Genomic DNA, 17868 nt, shown 5'->3' with positions numbered 1-17868 from the left:
AAGCAGTATTTCAATAAAGAAGACAATATAATAGCATAAACTTTTGAAAAGAAACCACAGAGATCCCACTTCAATGAGAGAAAAGTTCACGGTTCTTTTGACATTGAGTTGCGGATCTGTGGGTTTAGGAGCGTGGATGATACACTATTCTCATTTAGCAGATCTAGAGCTGGAGCTCCATGCATTATGATCTAAAGCTGGAGCTCCATGCATTATGATCTAAAGCTGGAGCTCCATGCATTATTAACGAGTCTGGCAATTAAAGGATATAGCCTCTTTGTTACAGCACTCCCTTAGAGCCACTCCATAAAAAGAACTGGACCTACACTTCAAAGACTTAGTATTTGTGGATATACCCTCTTCATTTGTGAAGATCATCCTCAGAAAAGATCAACTCATTTGAATGTGTATGACATTATCAAATTTTGTGTATGACATTTGAAGTTTTTAGGATTAATCTAACAGTCTACAAATTTTCAGTTTTTTCATATTGCTCGACATTCAAACGAGCTAATTTTTTTTCGTGAGGCTGAAATTCCTACTGGGGTACTTCCACAAGACAGGATTGTACACAGGGAGTGGTTAAAGTAATAGGGTTTGTGATGTGGACATGAGTCAAGTCAAGCCCATGGGTCACATAGGCGAGCCCCCATATAATTTAGTCGGTCTAATTTGATTTGTTTTAATTAGTAGTAGCCACGTGTCTTATTCCTATTGGCTTTGTTTTGTTGTCAGTTAGTATAAATAAGAGCTTGTAATTAGGGTTCATTGGTAGTTGTTTTGTTTGAGAATTTATGAGATTCAATAAAAGAGAGACTTTTAGGGTTTTTTTATTTGTTTTGAATTAAAGTGTAGATATTGCTAAATTGTTGCTTCTTCCAGTTTAAATCTACATTATTTGGTATCGGAGCACGAATCGCTCTTTTGGGAAAAAGAAAAGATTCAATTTTTCTAAGAATCCGGGAAAAGGTTTGATATTTCTTAGGAAAGATTTCATTTTTATGGATTTTGTCAAGAAGTAGGGTTTTCATTTGTTTTATTTTGGCATGGCATACTTGTATCCATATGTCGTTTCTTACCAACCATGTTTTCAAAATCCATATGCATATCCTTCTGTATTTTCATATGTGCAACCTAATGCATATTCTTACTCTTATCCCAACCCTCTTCCAATATATATATACCCCACCAATTCCAACGATAGTCGCACGGTATTTTCAAGATTATGTTAGCAACATGTTTGAGAAAGTGTCTGAACCAACTATTCAACAACTGGATTTGATTGAGCAGGCAATGGAAAAGTTTTTAAATTTAATAGAATCGCTAAAAAATATCAAGCACGATCTTGTTGAAGTTGTAGATTGACAGAAAAGTCTCAAGGAAAAAGAAGAATTTGATTATTTTTTTAGCATGTTTGATGAAGACAAAGATGAGACAACCCGAACAAAATTTCAAAACTTGGAAGTTTATGGTATTGCTGATTTCTATTCAATTTTTGGAGATGAAGTTGTTTGTGAAACTTCTTACAAATCTGCTAATTTAGAGATTGCATCTATTGATCTGTGTTGGGAGGTGATTGAGGAGCAAGTTGAAGTTTTTGTCTCTGCAAAAGTCTTACCCATAGATCAAAAGTCTGAGTTTCTGATTTTATATTTGAAGACTTCTTTTGGTGCCCGGGAGATTATTTATCCTACATGTGAATTCAATATGGGTGGGTTTTGTTAAACACTATGATGCGCATGTTTCTGCAGTAATACAATTCCTTCATCTTTCAAGTTCAATGTCTAGGGCGACTTGGTGTAATATTTTTGTTACTCACTACAAGGGTAAAACTCGTGGACAAATTCTTCTCAAAACTGGGAGGGTGATGTGTGATGATTTGGAGACGATTGTGTGGATTCTTGAAACTTCAAAATTCGAGACGAATTCTTTCAACATGGGAGAATGATGTGGACATGAGTCAAGTCAAAGTCATGTCAAGCCCATGGGTCGCATAGGCGAGCCCCCATATAATTTAGTTGGTCCAATTTGATTTGTTTTAATTAGTAGTGGCCACATGTCTTATTCCTATTGGTTTTGCTTTGTTGTCAGTTAGTATAAATAAGGGCTTGTAATTAGGGTTCATTGGTAGTTGTTTTGTTTGAGAATTTATGAGATTCAATAAAAGATAGTTGTGTTATTGAGAATATTTCAAAGAGAAATAAAGATTTGTTTTAGTTTTAGTTGTTTTGTTTAATTCAAGAGTAGATTATGATAAATTGAAGTTTCCGCCAGTTTAATCTACATCAGTTTGCATCCAAAAAAATTTGGGTCGAAGTGATTTCCCCGATCCCCTAATAGACCATCCGCAAGCAGCATGGGGACACACCTAGGCCTGTGGACGCCCTTGAGAAATTGTTCCGTAAATAAAAAAGAACTCTAACAAATGCAAAGTAGTGTTGCTCACTCACTCTATCTACGTCCCCTCACTTTTTAAATTAATAATGTTACTGTTTTACAGATAAAAGAAAAAATAAATATAATTATTTGAAACTTGAGACTCTAGGAGAGATGCTAGAGCATGGCTATTTTGATTGTTTAAATTTATGTGTATCTTTATATGTAGAAATATATTGGAAGGATTGGATGTGAGGAAGAATATTCTTACATGCTCTCACTCTTGCTTAGGTCACTCTACCCCAATTCCGATTTCTAGGTGCATCCTGCCTATGTTCTATCCCCGGGCCTCCTCTCTCATATTCGTAGAATTTGCCCCTCTACATAAGTTTGAGCTTATGGAGAAATTGGCAATTTGACAAAATTGTTTATATATGTGATGCATTACAGTTGTGAAAGTCTCATTACAGCTCTGCTACTCTGGTGCAACAACTAACACAAAAAGTTAAATCATTAAATTTTTACTATAGATCTGAACCTTGTCATCTGATATCAGGGAAGAGACTTTCAATACGTTCAAGGAAAACCTTAACCCAAGGACCGTGGTGCATAATTGGTTAGTTTTCTGAGGCCACCTCTTATAATTCAATTACTTCGAAGTACTCTCAAGTGTTACAGTATTAAGGTTAAGGAAACAAATTGTTATCTATCTATCTTTACAGGTTGGGTGGAGGGGTTTGCCCACAAGCTGTAGCAAAAGGTTTCAGATGCATTTTTAGCAATCAAGGTGTATGGTACCTTGATCATTTGGATGTCCCTTGGGAGGGTGTCTATAACAGTGACCCTTTGGAAGGAATAAATGACGTTTTAGAACAAAAACTTGTGCTTGGCGGAGAAGTTTGCATGTGGAGTGAGACAGCTGATCCCTCAGATGTTCAGCAAACAATATGGCCACGTGCTGCAGCTGCTTCAGGTGTGCATGTCATTTATTCAAATAACTATTGAGTGGTTATTTATTTGTAGTCAGTTTATATCACTCTGAACCAACCAAAAAACGGGAAGTTACTTGTAGACAGAATGAATAAATAGATGAAACGATAGCTTAAGATTGTTTATAGTAATGACATGTAGTGAGTTTGTGTATTTTACTATTGGCAGTTCTCGATGTTTATCCGATTCTAACGGGAAGTTCACACTTCACATCTACTCGCTCAAGATTTTCCCATGGACATCTTACGGACCTATATTCGCTCTCGAGCCCAAAACAAGACTGTTAAATTGTTAATACATAGGGTTCCATTTATACTTGGGGCCCTACCTTCTTTGGTCATTTGTCATTATCTGTCTAGATTTTACGTCGTTCAGATAATTTGTAGTCCTCATTATGAGTTTTCTTTCTTCTGCTGCTGAAGGATATTTTTCCTTTGTATTACCTTTGGTATTAGCGACCTCATATTCTCAGGAGATCCAAGTCCGGAAAGAAAAATTCATAAGATCTACCCATTTGGGCACCTTATTAAAAAAGTTCCCTCACTCGATTGTGACTGTTCAAGTTCTGGCCAGAGATATTCTATTTACCAAGGCTGCAAGCTGCAGTCGTTTGACGACCCAACCTACGAGCAGACACCTAATGCATTCCACATATTGAACAGGGTTCTATGGTCGGTCTGTGATCCCTGGGATCTAAGAAGCAGTGTTGCACGTTTTAGTTACAACCTAGGAAGCACGGATACCGATACGCGACACGGATACGAGGACACGGCATTTTTCAAAAATATAGGACACGGATACGTCATGGACACGTTTGAATAATATATATATATATATATATATATATATATATATATATATATATATATATATATATATATATATATATGAGCATTTTTCACCAAATTCAAATTAAAATGGCAATTCTACTTCATAAAATGACCAATTCAAACACATTAAGCAGCAATTTACATGTATAACTTGGATTCACTTCATCTTTCTTCTCTTGCATCTCTTCATAACTTAGATTTTATTTCACTTGTTTTTTTTTTGTTGAAGTTCCAAAAAAAATTCTTGTATGTGTGAGATTATTGTCCCCTGCGTGTTGGAAATTAAAAAATTAATTATAAAATCGGATACTCCAAATCGCGTATCCGACACGTATCGGACGCGTATCGGGGCGTATCCATGTCAAATACGGATACTTCACCCTTAGGGACGTATCGGTGCTTCATAAGTTACAACACTACCACAGAATTTGAACTCAGTTTCTCCTATAGAGTTAAACTCTAATTCCCGTTACACTCGTACTTTGAACATGAGGATGAAATTAAGAGTCTAAGGGACTGAGTTGTTGTCATCTTAACGTTCACTTGTTAGACTGAGCACTTCATTGTCGCTTTCTTTGTTTAAGTTCTCACCTTTCTTAAAGAAAAATTCATTATGTATCTCTCCTGTAATATAACTTATAAATCAACTTTGGACTCACTTTTTACCTAACAAGATGTTCCATTGTGCTTTAAAAAAATGGATCATTTCTTATCCGAGTTCTGCACACGGGTTCTTGTTGGTCAGATAAATATCTAAATGTATCAAATCATAAAAAATTGGAAGTTCATGGTACTGATAGGCATGAAAAGAAGTTAGGGTACCATTTAGGAATAAAAATGAAAGTTCATGGTACTAAATAGTTAAAAACTCTATTGAATTATTGATACGATATATAATTATCTTCATTTCTTTTTCTACTGCAGCGCGCTTGTGGAGCAGGAGAGAGAATTCTGCCGGAAATATAAGCGTGACAGTGTTGCCCAGGCTAGAATACTTCAGATGCTTGTTGACTCGACGTGGAGTTCCGGCAGCTCCCGTAAAAAATATGTATGCCCGGAGACCTCCAATTGGTTTTGGCTCATGCTATGATCAGTAACTATGGTGGTGCCCTGGTAAGTGCTTATTGGAAAAAAATTGTTTTTCTTACATTATGCAAACTTGAAAGTATATATAACCGCTTAGTAGCACCAAGTAAAGTCTTGATGGTATAATCTGGTAGTTGGAGTTATTTTGAGTGTATATGTTGGATAGGATGGAATAGTCACTATTTCTGTCCGTGAGGGCATGATTTATGCTAATTCGTTGAACATAAAATTGTAATATTGATGGGTAACCGGGTAAGGATTATTGTATTGTGATCAGTGCAAATGTGAAAGTGATGCATGAGCATGGAAGAAGATTACTTAATTTTATTTTTTTTTTTTTTTTGAATGATAGCTATGGGGTTAGGCGGACCCTACACCCGCATTCCTTAATCAAAATCTTACATAGATTGTTCCTCTTGTATCCTCCTCAATGATTAGTAATAGCTACTTAGTAATAGCTACTTAATTTTATTAATTAGTAATAGCTACTTAGTACTTTCTATTATTTATGGAGGATTCAATTAGGAATAGGAATTAGGAGGTTTCCTATTTGGAATCGATTAGATTTAGTAGTTGAGTTTATTATATAAAGATATCAAGGCCTTAATTGTTAGGGGGTTATTATTGATTATTAATTCTTTGTGAATTGTTCTTCATGTTTGAAATTTTAAACCCTAGTTTTAGGTGTTTCTTTATTAAATCTTATTGATGTTTATCAATTGTTGAACCTTTCGCCAACAAGATACATCAGAAAGATTTTGTATTTATTTTTGTATTCTTATTATTATTATTATTTTTACAACTTTCTCAAATAGGAAACCATTCTAAATCCTAATCCTAATTGAATTAAGAAACCAAATAAAATAGAAACTACTAATTAATTAATAATCCATGCTCATGCATCATACTCCTCGGCTTGAAATAAACTCGTCCTCGAGTTTGGAGTTATAAAAATCCATCAACGCACAAAAGCTCTTCATAGTCGTATACGTCACCCTCCCATGGTGGCAGAAAATTCAACCTCGAATTTTGCCCAAATATCAACTCAAATAAATAACATGGCACCAAAATATTGCTAGTACTCTTGTCGAGAAACACAACGGATAGTGGAAGTCACGAAAGAGACATTGAACTGCTTTGTAGGGGCAAGCAAAATCCTCCTCGAAATTGGATACATACGGACCCACATAATCAGTAGAAAGTTTACGTAACTCACTACAATTCCCATATCTTGGAGATGACGGAAGTGGGGTATTAAAGATGACATGCAAATTAGCAATTTGAAAATCAATCCCATCTAGTTCATCTTTCTTAACTTCTTTCGTAATATTTTTCGCTGCCCCCGGTGAAAATTGCACCATTGTAGAATCCAATAGGGGTTTCTCCTCTTCAATTGATAATAATTGTTGACGAGAAGGGAATAGATGATGTTTTACAGCAGTATCATATGCTGAAAGTTGGTTGGATTTGTCCTCACTTACCAAGATACTATTCCGAACCACATGATCTGCCTGGGATTTTGTATCATCTTCAGTTGGTGTAGAAGTAGAATCTTTTGAAGCATTCCTTGGATCATTCGGTTGGTGGTCAGTGTGTTTGTCTGTCATGGGATCAATGGCAACACAAGCTTGTCGTTCACGAGAGCTTATAGAGGCTGTGTTTCCTTTAAAAAAAAATCCCAAAAATCGATTGCCTCTTGATACCAAATTTGATGTATCTTGTTGGCGGAAGCTTCAACAATGGATGAACATCAATAAGATTTAATAAAACAAACACCTAAATCTATAGTTTAAACCTTCAAACATGAAGAACAATTCACAAAGATTATTATGAATTAATAATCAATAATAACCCCCTAACAATGAAGGCCTAGATGCCTTTATATAGAAAACAACTATTAAACCTAATTGGAAACCAAATAGAAACCATCCTAAATCCTAATCCTAATTGAATTAGGAAACCAAATAAAATAGAAACTACTAATTAATTAATAATCCATGCTCATGCATCATTATGCCTATAGCTTTAGCTCATGTCATCATACCCGGATAAGCGGGCTATAAAACATGTCATACCTTCGTCACACCATATGTCGTACGTGTCATGGATGGTGATCGGTTGTTGTGGTGGTTTTGTGTTCTGCTTTTCATTTCATCACTGATTTGAATTCAAAAAGTATAGCACTCCCTTGAACTTAAAACCACCTTGCCAAACAAAGTTAGATATTTTGGAGCTTACAATCTTTAAATTGCATGTCTGTAGCATGTATACTGTAAATTTTTCTTCCATAGTCACACTTGCATTCTGTTACTTCGTTTTTACCAGCCACAATATTTTGTATACTTGTAGTTACATATTGTCAATAGTATGCCATCCGAGTGGGAGAGAATCTGAGTGCCCAGGTCTATACTTTTACTTTGATTATTCTCCACTTCTTTTGGTTTTTGTCATGTTTTTTCCCCTACTTTCAATATCGGTCCAATGTATCTTTTTCTATCTCAGAAAAAACTCAAAACCAAGGGAAATTTGTCATCAACTTTTGCAGCTATCGCCTAGCTGAAAATTGAATACTTTTCACATTCTTGTATACTTCAGTCTCTCCCAAGGACGGACCCACGCGTTTCCATAAAAGTAAAACTACTACTCCCATAACATATAACTTGGCCCACTATTCCAGCACTTATTATTTCGTAGTGAAAGTCCACTCATATTCAACATGTTGGATCCTTATTCCTTAGGACATCTCCAATCAGAGGTGTAAACTGTATAGAACCGTATATTGTAAAGTTTACACCCCAAGTGTCAAAAACTCTTTCCAATGGGGTGGTATATCTTAGGTAATATACTAGTAGTTAATAAAGGGGTGGGGAATTCCCTATCCAGATATTAGTTGCTAAAACACTTAGGCGAGACTTTAGCCAATGACCGAACAAAAAAACTTTCGGACGTTTGACTCGTCACAACTCAAAATCAACAAAATCCAATAAACACTCTCAACCAATCTCAAAATCCATCAAACCACTGATTCAACAACTCAAATATCCCAATCACACCTCAAAACTTCACACTAATCAAAATTACGGAAATTGCCAATGAAATCATATATTCGAGTTGGAGTGAAATGAATTCAAAAGTATCAGACTGAAAATTAGTATTGAAAGAGAATCTTTTAGAGTGAAAGTGAACACTTTTCGGTGTTTTTGAACTCAATAAGCTCTAGATTCTTGTCTCAGAATGAAAATTAGTATTGAAAAAACAGTGAATTGATGAAAAACAGTGATTGATGATGATGATCAGTTGCAAATAGCTGTTGAAGAATGAGAGAGAGGGAGGTCGATCTGAAAAAATAAAAATAAAAACATAGAACAAGGAACAGAAATGGGTTGAGAAGCTGAGAAGAAGAAATGAAAAAGTGAGGTTGATTGACTAGAAACAAGACATGGGTGTTGACGTGGAAAAGGAGGGATGCCATTTTTAGTGGCGCTTCAAGACATCTTTCTCTCAAAGCGCCACTTTAACCAACGTCCGAAGTTTTAGAATACACACCGTACTAATTTTTAGTGGAGACTATCCAGTATGTATATTTTGGATGAATACATGAGGGGGGGAGTTGTTCTTTACCTAGTGGCACCTACGTGGAAGTGTAATTTTACCCCAATTGGAGAATGGAGATGCCCTTCGAACTTTAACTTAGGGTCACCAGTCCATCACACACCACTTCTTTACAATTGAAAGACAAACTTTACAATACTTACGTGAAGTCTCCAATTCTCTTTAGTCTATTTTCACCAGTTTCTCCATCCATTCATCTTCCATTTCTCATCTCCCCTCTTATTTATGGCAGTTAATGTATTCATAAACGTGTATGGTACACAAAACTTGTATGGCTCTAGTGTTCTCAACTGTTCTTATTGATCGATGAAATTCATTTTGACTCGTTTGGTAATTGTTAATTGTTTTCGTTAGGTAATTGTTAATTGTTTTTGCCTATGAATTTTTTTAACTGAACATTTAAGTAATTTGTTTCGTTGTCAATTTCGACTTGAATACCCTAGTTAAAAAATCTGGGTCCCTCTCTTGATTTTTTTTTTTCCGCTCAAGATACTATCGAAGGTTTGGTCTACTAAGGAGCTCTCTCCCATTTTTGCAGCCTGCAGTATCTTGCCGTCGGCAAGAGTAGGCGTACAACCAAAAGGAGCTGGGATCTTCCAATGTTTATTGAAGGGATTTTGCTTCCAGTTCTTACTGGAAGAAAATATTTGTTTGGGAGGAAGCATGAAGTGATACTTGTACTTGGTCGTTGTGGACTAATTTATTTGGTCCTGTACGCTCAGATAAAATTGTCTTTGATTGCATGGCAATGGCATTCCTACTATTAGCAAAGAACATGAGTTCCTTCCTCTGTTAATTTAGTCTTTAAAAAGAATTAAGAGTGCCTACTAAAGGAATTCTACTTGTACCTTGAGTTGATTAGAATGTCCATCTAGGTAGATTAAAGAGACAGGTTAGTGCAGTTTATCCAATTGAAGCCTAATTAACTTGTAATTATCTGGACTACGCAGTGTCAGAAGTCACGAACCATTTCCTAAGCGTATGCAGCTTGCACTCCCCTCCTAAGCATATATATAACTCCTAAGCCTATTTTGAACGTTTATACTTTGTACTCCTACCCCCTCATCTCAGATTCCTGGCTCCTTCCTTGATTTGTTTTACTTTTTACATTCAGATCCTATAATTTTTTAACAGTTCAAATGAGACCACCCATGAACGATATGGATTGGAAGAATTTTCCAACGTAGTGACATAAACGAATATATACTATACACTATAGACATCAATAAATGAAAAATTGGGCCACATGGCAAATCAGTGTTCGTCTTTGGTTTATTTTAAACTAGGTATAATCCGTCTTTACGACACGGTTTGATATTCGGCGTTAATTATAGTGAATTGCATTTGCTTAGTATGTATTAATTGAAAGCCAGAATTGACTGACTAAAACTTGGCACTCAATTTATTCAAGGAAATCACTCGAGTAATTAGTGAGAACATATACCGAAAAAATCAAATTTCATGCTTAATAGTACTTTTCGCTTGAGGCAAGAACGGAATAAGAAGCGACAAAGTAGATAAAAGGTTAGGATCCGGTAATTTGAATCACTAACATTTAACTCACTATTGATAGCAGGCTAATACAAAAACACACAGAAACACACCCACACACATTGAGCTGGTACAAAAGTAGCACAACATAATCTTTCAAAATTCAAAATGAACAAAAAAGAAGAACAATACACAGTATATGTTGTTGGTATGTAAGCCTCAATTTATGTTGGCAGATCCAATGATTATGTATTCATCATCAACTGCAAGAAGATATTACCAATAAAGAAATTAACACCACTTGTTATTAGAAATGAAAGCACTAAAACTTAATAGTGCTGTACAAAGAGTTGACAAAAGAACTCTCTTTACAAATGAGCTTCAAGTTAACTGATTTGGAGAGTTTTCATGATTAATTTCGATTATAAAAGTTAGCAGGAGTTAAAAATGAATTTCTGGGTAATCAATAAACCTTCACTTACCTATCATCATCTTTGCATGAACATATATCATGAAACTCCGAGCTGCTTGATCTCTGCTGTAATCTGTATCAGGTTCTGGTTGCTCCGTGGGTACATACTCACCACTCTTCTTCAAGTCCCGATTCCCCAGACAGAAGAATGTCAAATATTCCTTAGGCTTTGCTTGTATTCCCTTAGCTTCAAGAGCCTGAATAATGTCAGTGTACATCATCTCCATTGTCCTCTTCTGTCAGTCTAAGATTCCCTGAACAATTTTAACTCCCTGGTATCCCTTCTGGCCACATTAGGACCACAACATAGACAATAAACCTTTCTCCAGCTTCAAATATTCCCATTTTTTGAGCTTTAAAATTGTGGTGTGAGCCAAGGTTGAATCTGACTACCAAATAACAGCCTCATACACCCAAATTTGTCGCGAGTTGGATTGGTGGAGGAAGCCAATACAAAATTATAGGATATACATAGACGAAAAATTTGTGGTCATCAGCAATTCTTTTGCAAAGACAATTCATAAAGCAAGAAACATTGTTGCTAAGTTGTACTCTACAAAAGAAGTTAAAAGGGTCTAAGGGCGCAACTAATTCAGGGAAAGAAAGGTCACCCACAATCCGAAAAAGAGAGAAGAAAGCGGGAATATAATCACATATGCTATTTTTCATGATATAAATAACTTGTAGAAGCTTTTTAATGTCAAAGACCATCTAACTACCTATAAAACATGATGCAGTTTAGTTATGATGGGTCAAGTATGTTAATTCTTAAACATTTGAAACATTAGTCTATGAAAACAGTAAGTTCCTTCGCATTGCCTGGTAGAACTGGAAAACATCTATGAAAAACGAAGAACTAAAAGAAACAAAACACGTGTCACTTATATCAACTCCATTCACAATATGTGTTTTGAGTGGCAATTAAACAGATAGATACCTTGAGCTCGACGTCAACATAATCTCATCCAAGTTGTGTTGCTAAACAAAGTGCATCCAGTCGTGAAATTCGTCACTTTCATAATGACCACCATACCACTTGGGCCTGGAAAAAACACATCAAATATTAGCTCCGGGCACATAGTAGACTAAACTATATATGACTGAAGAGGTCATTATATGTTAAGCATTGGAAAATACTGTTATTGAGCTTCTTAATATAGTGGATGTTATTGAGCTTCTTAATATAGTGGAGGTGGAAGCACTGCTTGAAAATTATAGAGTCCACCAAGTAGGTCCAGAGTATTAACCTTTAGTCCAATTATCATTTTGGCATCATGTACATTCTGCAAGTTTCGTCACTTGGTACATTCTGCAAGTACAAACACAAACAGGGCTTATATCACGAAATTTCTCATTTTCTTTTTAACAGTGTAATGTATTTAGGAGAGTCCAACGCGAAGCCTAAAATATGATTTGTTCATCCAATGTTGGTAACAAAAACACACACACATTGAGCTGGTACAAAAGTAACACAACAAAATCTATGAAAACTCAAAAAGAACAAAAAAGATTAACAGTACGCAAAAAAGATTCTATGAACACAATCTATCGTAAAAATTGTGTTCATAGAATTTCTTTTGTAAAGACACAATTAAGAGTTCCTCAAGTATAAATGAATGCAACATCTGGTTGGCAAGTGAATTGAGTCATCACCACCCAGCACACAAACATTATGCACGCAAAAAAAAAATCAAATGAAAATGCATTGATGTTTATAATTAAAACCTACACAAGAATAACAAAAGGCTAAATAGAAGACCTACATTGTTTTTTCTTAAGACTTAATCATTTAAAAGTCTGTAAATTATAGCTAAGCAGTAGGCTGTAGGCTCTTATATATATATAAACAATAGTTTGGTGCACAAAGTTTGGGAAAATATGTTGCATCTAAAATGTATCAAACGAAATTAATAAGTGAACCTACAATGACAGGCCCTTAAATCACTCTAGAAGTTATAAGAGATAAGATGGCAACATGAAAGTTTGACCTTGTTATCGAATGTTGAACTTTCAGGTGGAGTTGTGCCTCTAGAGGTTGCTTGGGGATTATATGGTGGCACACTGTGCTAGAAACTGCTGGACCAGGAGGGTTTCTTTGTGCTAAATGAAGCAGCACTGTAAAGCGGTGGTGAAAGAGGCACCCTTTCTACAAATTTCTCATTCCGAGAACTGCTTTAAAAAATGCCTCTAGAGTAAGTGCATTGTTGTTATGTTTATATGGAATATGCTTTAAAAAATCAGACGGTTAAAATCAAAACCTTTAAAGGAAAGACATCTCTTGTTACCCCGATATATTAAAGTTCACTGTCGCTTTATACTGGGCAGGAAATTCCATCAAAGCTGCAAGAGCAAACTCCGTCTCTTTTCTGGATATAGGCATATTCTTTGACATAATTTCGGTAAAATTCACAAACTAAAAGAGAGAGATATAAGGTTGTGATCATAAAATATGTGGCGTGCAATACAATCAAACAGAGTAAGGGGTGTGATTGTCGCCCGCTAGCGATTACCTGGAAATTATCAAAAGCTCGAGCAGGAATATTGTCATCAAATTCCTTCATCATATCCCAAGGTCCATCCCCAACTCCCACTAAAATAATCGACAATGGGTATTCACTGCAAAAAAAGAAGCATCAAGGACATGAGTTCGCAAAAAATTAATAATAGTAATAATAATAACCAAGACAAACCATAAATCTACCTTGCTTTTACAATTGCTTCATCAGTCTTGTGTTCCTGTGTGCTTAGCCGAAATTTGAGGAGACGAAAACGGAGCTAATGACTATGATTATTCCTTATGGTTTGGTTGTATTCCCTTAGCCTCAAGAGCCTGAATAGTGTTAGTGTACATCATCTCCATTGTCCTCTTATTGCGATTCTAAGATTGCCTGAACATATCCACTCTCTGGTATCCCTTCTGGCCACATTGGTACCACAACATAGACAATAAACCTTTCTCCAGCTTCAATCTTTCCCATTTTTTGAGCTTTAAAACTGAGATGTGAGCCAAGGTTGAATCTGACTACCAAATAACAGCCCCATACACCCGAATTTGCCATGAGTGGGATTGGTGGAGGAAGCCAATACAAAATTATAATATAAACGAAGTTAGACAAAAAATTTGTGGTCATTAGCCATTCTTTTGCAAAGACGATTAAGTAAAAGCAAGAAACATTGTTCTTGAGTTGTACTCCACAAAATAATTTAAAAGGGACTAAGGGCTTACAACTAATTCAGGGAAAGAAAGGTCACCCACAATCAAAAAAAGAGAAGGAAGCGGTAATATAATCGCATATGCTACTTTTCATGATATAAATAGCTTGTAGAAGCATTTTTAATGTCAAAGGCCATCGACTACCTATAAAACATGATGCAGTTTAGTTATGATGGGTCGGTATGTTAATTCTTAAACATTTGAGACATTAGTCTATGAAAGCAGGAAGTTCCTTCGCATTGCCTGGTAGAACTGGAAAACATTTATGAAAAACGAAGAACTAAAAGAAACAAAACACGTGTCACTTATATCAACTCCATTCACAATATGTGTTATCAGTGGCAATTAAACAGATGGATACCATGAGCTCGATGTCAACATAATAATCGATCCAAAGTTGTATTGCTAAACAAAGTGCATCCAGTCGTGAAGTTTCGTCACCTTCCTAATGACCACCATCCCACTTTGGCCTGGAAAAAACACATCAAATATTAGCTCCTGGCACATAGTAGACTAAACTGTATATGAATGAAGAGGTCATTATATGTTAAGCATTGGAAAAGACTGCTATTGAGCTTGTTGATATAGTGGAGGTGGAAGCACTTTTTGAAAATTATAGAGTCCACCAAGTAGGTCAAGAGTATTAACCTTTAGTCCAATCATCATTTTGGCCTCATCTACATTCTGCAAGTTTCGTCACTTACAGTACAAACACAAACAAGGATTATATCACAAAATTTCTCATTTTCTTTTTAACAGTGTAATGTATTTAGGATAGTTCAACACGAAGCATAAAATATGATTTGTTCATCTGATGTTGGTAACAAAAACACACACACACATTGAGCTGGTACAAAAGTAACACAACAAAATCTATCAAAACTCAAAAAGGACAAAAAAGAAGAACAGTACACAGTCGAGGTCAGCTGGTATGTAATCCTAGAGTTTTATCTTTTTTTTTAGCTGTAAATCTGTGATGAGCCAATGTTGAATCTGACGACAATATAACAGCCCCATACACTCGAATTTGCCTTAAGAGGGATAGCTGGAGGAAGCCAATACAAAATTACAATTTATAAGAAGTTAGACATAAAAATTGTGCTCATAGAATTTCTTTTGTAAATACACAATTAAGAGTTGCTCAAGTATAAATGAATGCAACATCTGGTCGGCAAGTGAATTGAGTCATCACTACCCAGTACACAAACATTATGCACGCTAAAAAAAAATTAAAGGAAAAAGAAACAGTTGTTCCTAAAAAAGAACAGATAACACATGAACAAAGGAAAACCAAAATCAGCGAGAGCACGAGACATACATAAAAAATAAAGTTGTTAACATTCCTTGCATGGGGAGCTAATAGGCATGGCATAAACGGAAACTCCACCATATAGAATTTAACTGGCCACCATATGAAAACCTTGACGCCATTACGCTCGTATCTGTGGTATTTGTGATTTGGGTGGGGGACATATATAAAAGAATGCTCTTGTCAAGCCAATTGGATAGCTTGTAGCCACGTCAAGATGATGATCAGCAAAATTATTGATCCAATGCGAGAAAACAAAAATCAGTATCTTTTTTTTTTTTGTATAAAAGAGTAGGTTGTGAATGGAACAATAGTTTATCCACTACCGATCACATTCTATGGCATGGCTGAATATGATCAATTTGAATTTGATAATGGCCATCATGCTAAGTATATTAGGGCTCATGAAATGTAGTTTTCTAATTTGAAATTCAACAAAATCTAATAGCAATATATATATAAACAGCAAAATCTATAAAATATATTGACCCAATAAGTTCCAGCTGGTTAAGATTTTTTTTTTAACTACAATAGTGAACAATAAGAACCAAGCATATCACAGACATGATGATTCAAGATATGTAGAGTTGAAATGTTGGTTTGTCAGATATTGAATGTAGTAGAAGTGGCCTAAATACTTTGCAGTAAGCTCGCCATCTAACCTTAGGCAACAACAAACTTTTATAGATAAAGACTAATAGAAATTTGTTTGTTGCATGGAAATGCAGGTATAGATCTGCCTATTAAACACAATAACCACAAATGGACCAAAAAGTCACATTCAAACGATTTTATGTCCAATAAGCATTTTTCGTTTTATCTCTTAAACTGAATCATGCAGTAATAGGCAACGTAAATAATCAAAGGAGGAAATCCTAAAAGCAAAGACGCATACATATTATTAAGCATCTTAAAATGGGTTGACATATATAATTAGAGGATAACAAACACCAAATCGTAAGAATTTCAAGGCTTAGCAAACTACATAAGTTAATTCTCTAATCAACATATGTTATGAATTTTAATCGAATAGACTTGAACAAAAGTCAAATTCAGATAGCAAAAAGTGTATTAATGCAATGAACTACATATTGGACACTAATGGTAGGAAACAAATTGCAATGATTCAAAACTTGTACTCTATTGGAGCTTAAAAAGGTGGTAAGGGGATGCAATGATACTATTGGCAGGGAAAAATTTGCAATGATTCTAAACTTTAACTATATTGGAGTTTAAAAAGGTGTCGAGGGATTTTTCTTACTTTAGCTACAAATTATCGAATCGTAGTGAGTACCTTCCAAGTAATAGTTGTGGTACCCGCCAAGAGAGCGAAAATATGCATTCAGCAGAGTGGCTAGTTCACTAACCTTGCAACAACTAAAAATACGGAATACTAAAAATTCAATTTATCATGTAAAATATGCGAGTCCATTGGACTCAAACAAGTTGCATACTACAATTGGATTGAAGAAAAAAGATCTGATCATTGCAGTCTATCCCCTATGGCTGCTACCATATTAAAGGACTTAATATGAACACTACCGTACACTTCAATCACAATGAGTACTTTATAATGTCTCAAAGCTAAGTAATTAAGGAAGGTAATCTCTTCGCAAGAAAAGTTGTTTTAATCTACTTGTGTTTGTTTACTTTTTTTTGAGTTTATTCTAGCTAAGCGTTATCAATAATATGATATTGTTGTTTAGGAAGGGCGCTCATGATACCAAATAAAGCTAACGAAAGCGCGTTTCATAGTCCTCAACCTGTATTAGTAATAGTACAGCACGACTTAGGTGTTCTAGATGGAGCCTGAACACAGGCATTACATTTGTGTTTCAAAGATATCTCCATAGTCTTCTAACTTACTCACTTTATCATGAAAGTCAACATGACATAGCCTGTAAGTTAGCATCATTTTGCATTCCAACACACGAAGAAAAGAAAATAAGACCATGGTCAATAGGCTTAAACCATGACATCATAGGAATAGGCCGACTCCTTTTATACCATCCACGTAATTTGGCACTTTTGATAGCGATCATGACACAATAGTTATACTGCTTTTGCAATCCTTTTACTAAATTTGTCTAGGCAATCCTACTTTTAAATGAACTTTTTTGGGTTTTGAGAGAGACCCAAGTGGAGGTTCTACTAAGGTTCTACTTATTGAGTAGGGGTTGCTAAAAAAGTTCAATGACTATCGTAAAAGCTTTATTCTATCTTTATACATGTCAATCAAGTAATATCAGTGAATATTGAATAAATCTAGGATATGAGTTTGTGAAAAGTTGTCTCACCATTTGGAGTATCACCTCTATTCCTTTTGTAATCACCATCAAACATAACTGGGAAAATATAAGTTTTCTTTACCCATTAAACCTGAAATCCAAAATAGTATAGTATTAGCCAATGTTTGGCAATGAAAATCATAGACAAACTAACTAACCTAACCAATCAATTTAGAATCCAGTGGGCACAATTATAATCC

General features: G+C 35.3%; 2 long non-coding RNA genes across 3 annotated transcripts; one reads left to right on the top strand and one right to left on the bottom strand.

Annotated features, from left to right (window-relative positions):
* The first annotated feature begins 951 nt into the window (after window positions 1-951).
* LOC147504986 (uncharacterized) lies at window positions 952-9747 on the top strand. 2 transcript variants are annotated; one of them, XR_015193171.1, is made up of 5 exons: window positions 952-969; window positions 2933-2992; window positions 3099-3349; window positions 5121-5309; window positions 9433-9747. It is a non-coding gene; the product is annotated as an uncharacterized LOC147504986 (long non-coding RNA). The 2 variants fall into 2 exon arrangements; XR_015193170.1 differs by lacking the exon at window positions 952-969 and having other exon boundaries at window positions 2855-2992.
* A 3401-nt stretch (window positions 9748-13148) lies between these two features.
* LOC147504985 (uncharacterized) lies at window positions 13149-13590 on the bottom strand. Its single transcript, XR_015220505.1, has 3 exons — window positions 13559-13590; window positions 13368-13473; window positions 13149-13270 (listed from the first exon to the last, which is right to left on the bottom strand). It is a non-coding gene; the product is annotated as an uncharacterized LOC147504985 (long non-coding RNA).
* Window positions 13591-17868: the final 4278 nt, after the last annotated feature.

Source organism: Coptis chinensis, chromosome 4 (genome assembly GCF_015680905.1).
Source record: "Coptis chinensis isolate HL-2020 chromosome 4, ASM1568090v1, whole genome shotgun sequence".
NCBI lineage: Eukaryota > Viridiplantae > Streptophyta > Magnoliopsida > Ranunculales > Ranunculaceae > Coptis > Coptis chinensis.
Note: the sequence above shows the minus strand (reverse complement) of the source record. Positions and strands in the feature narration are given on the sequence as shown.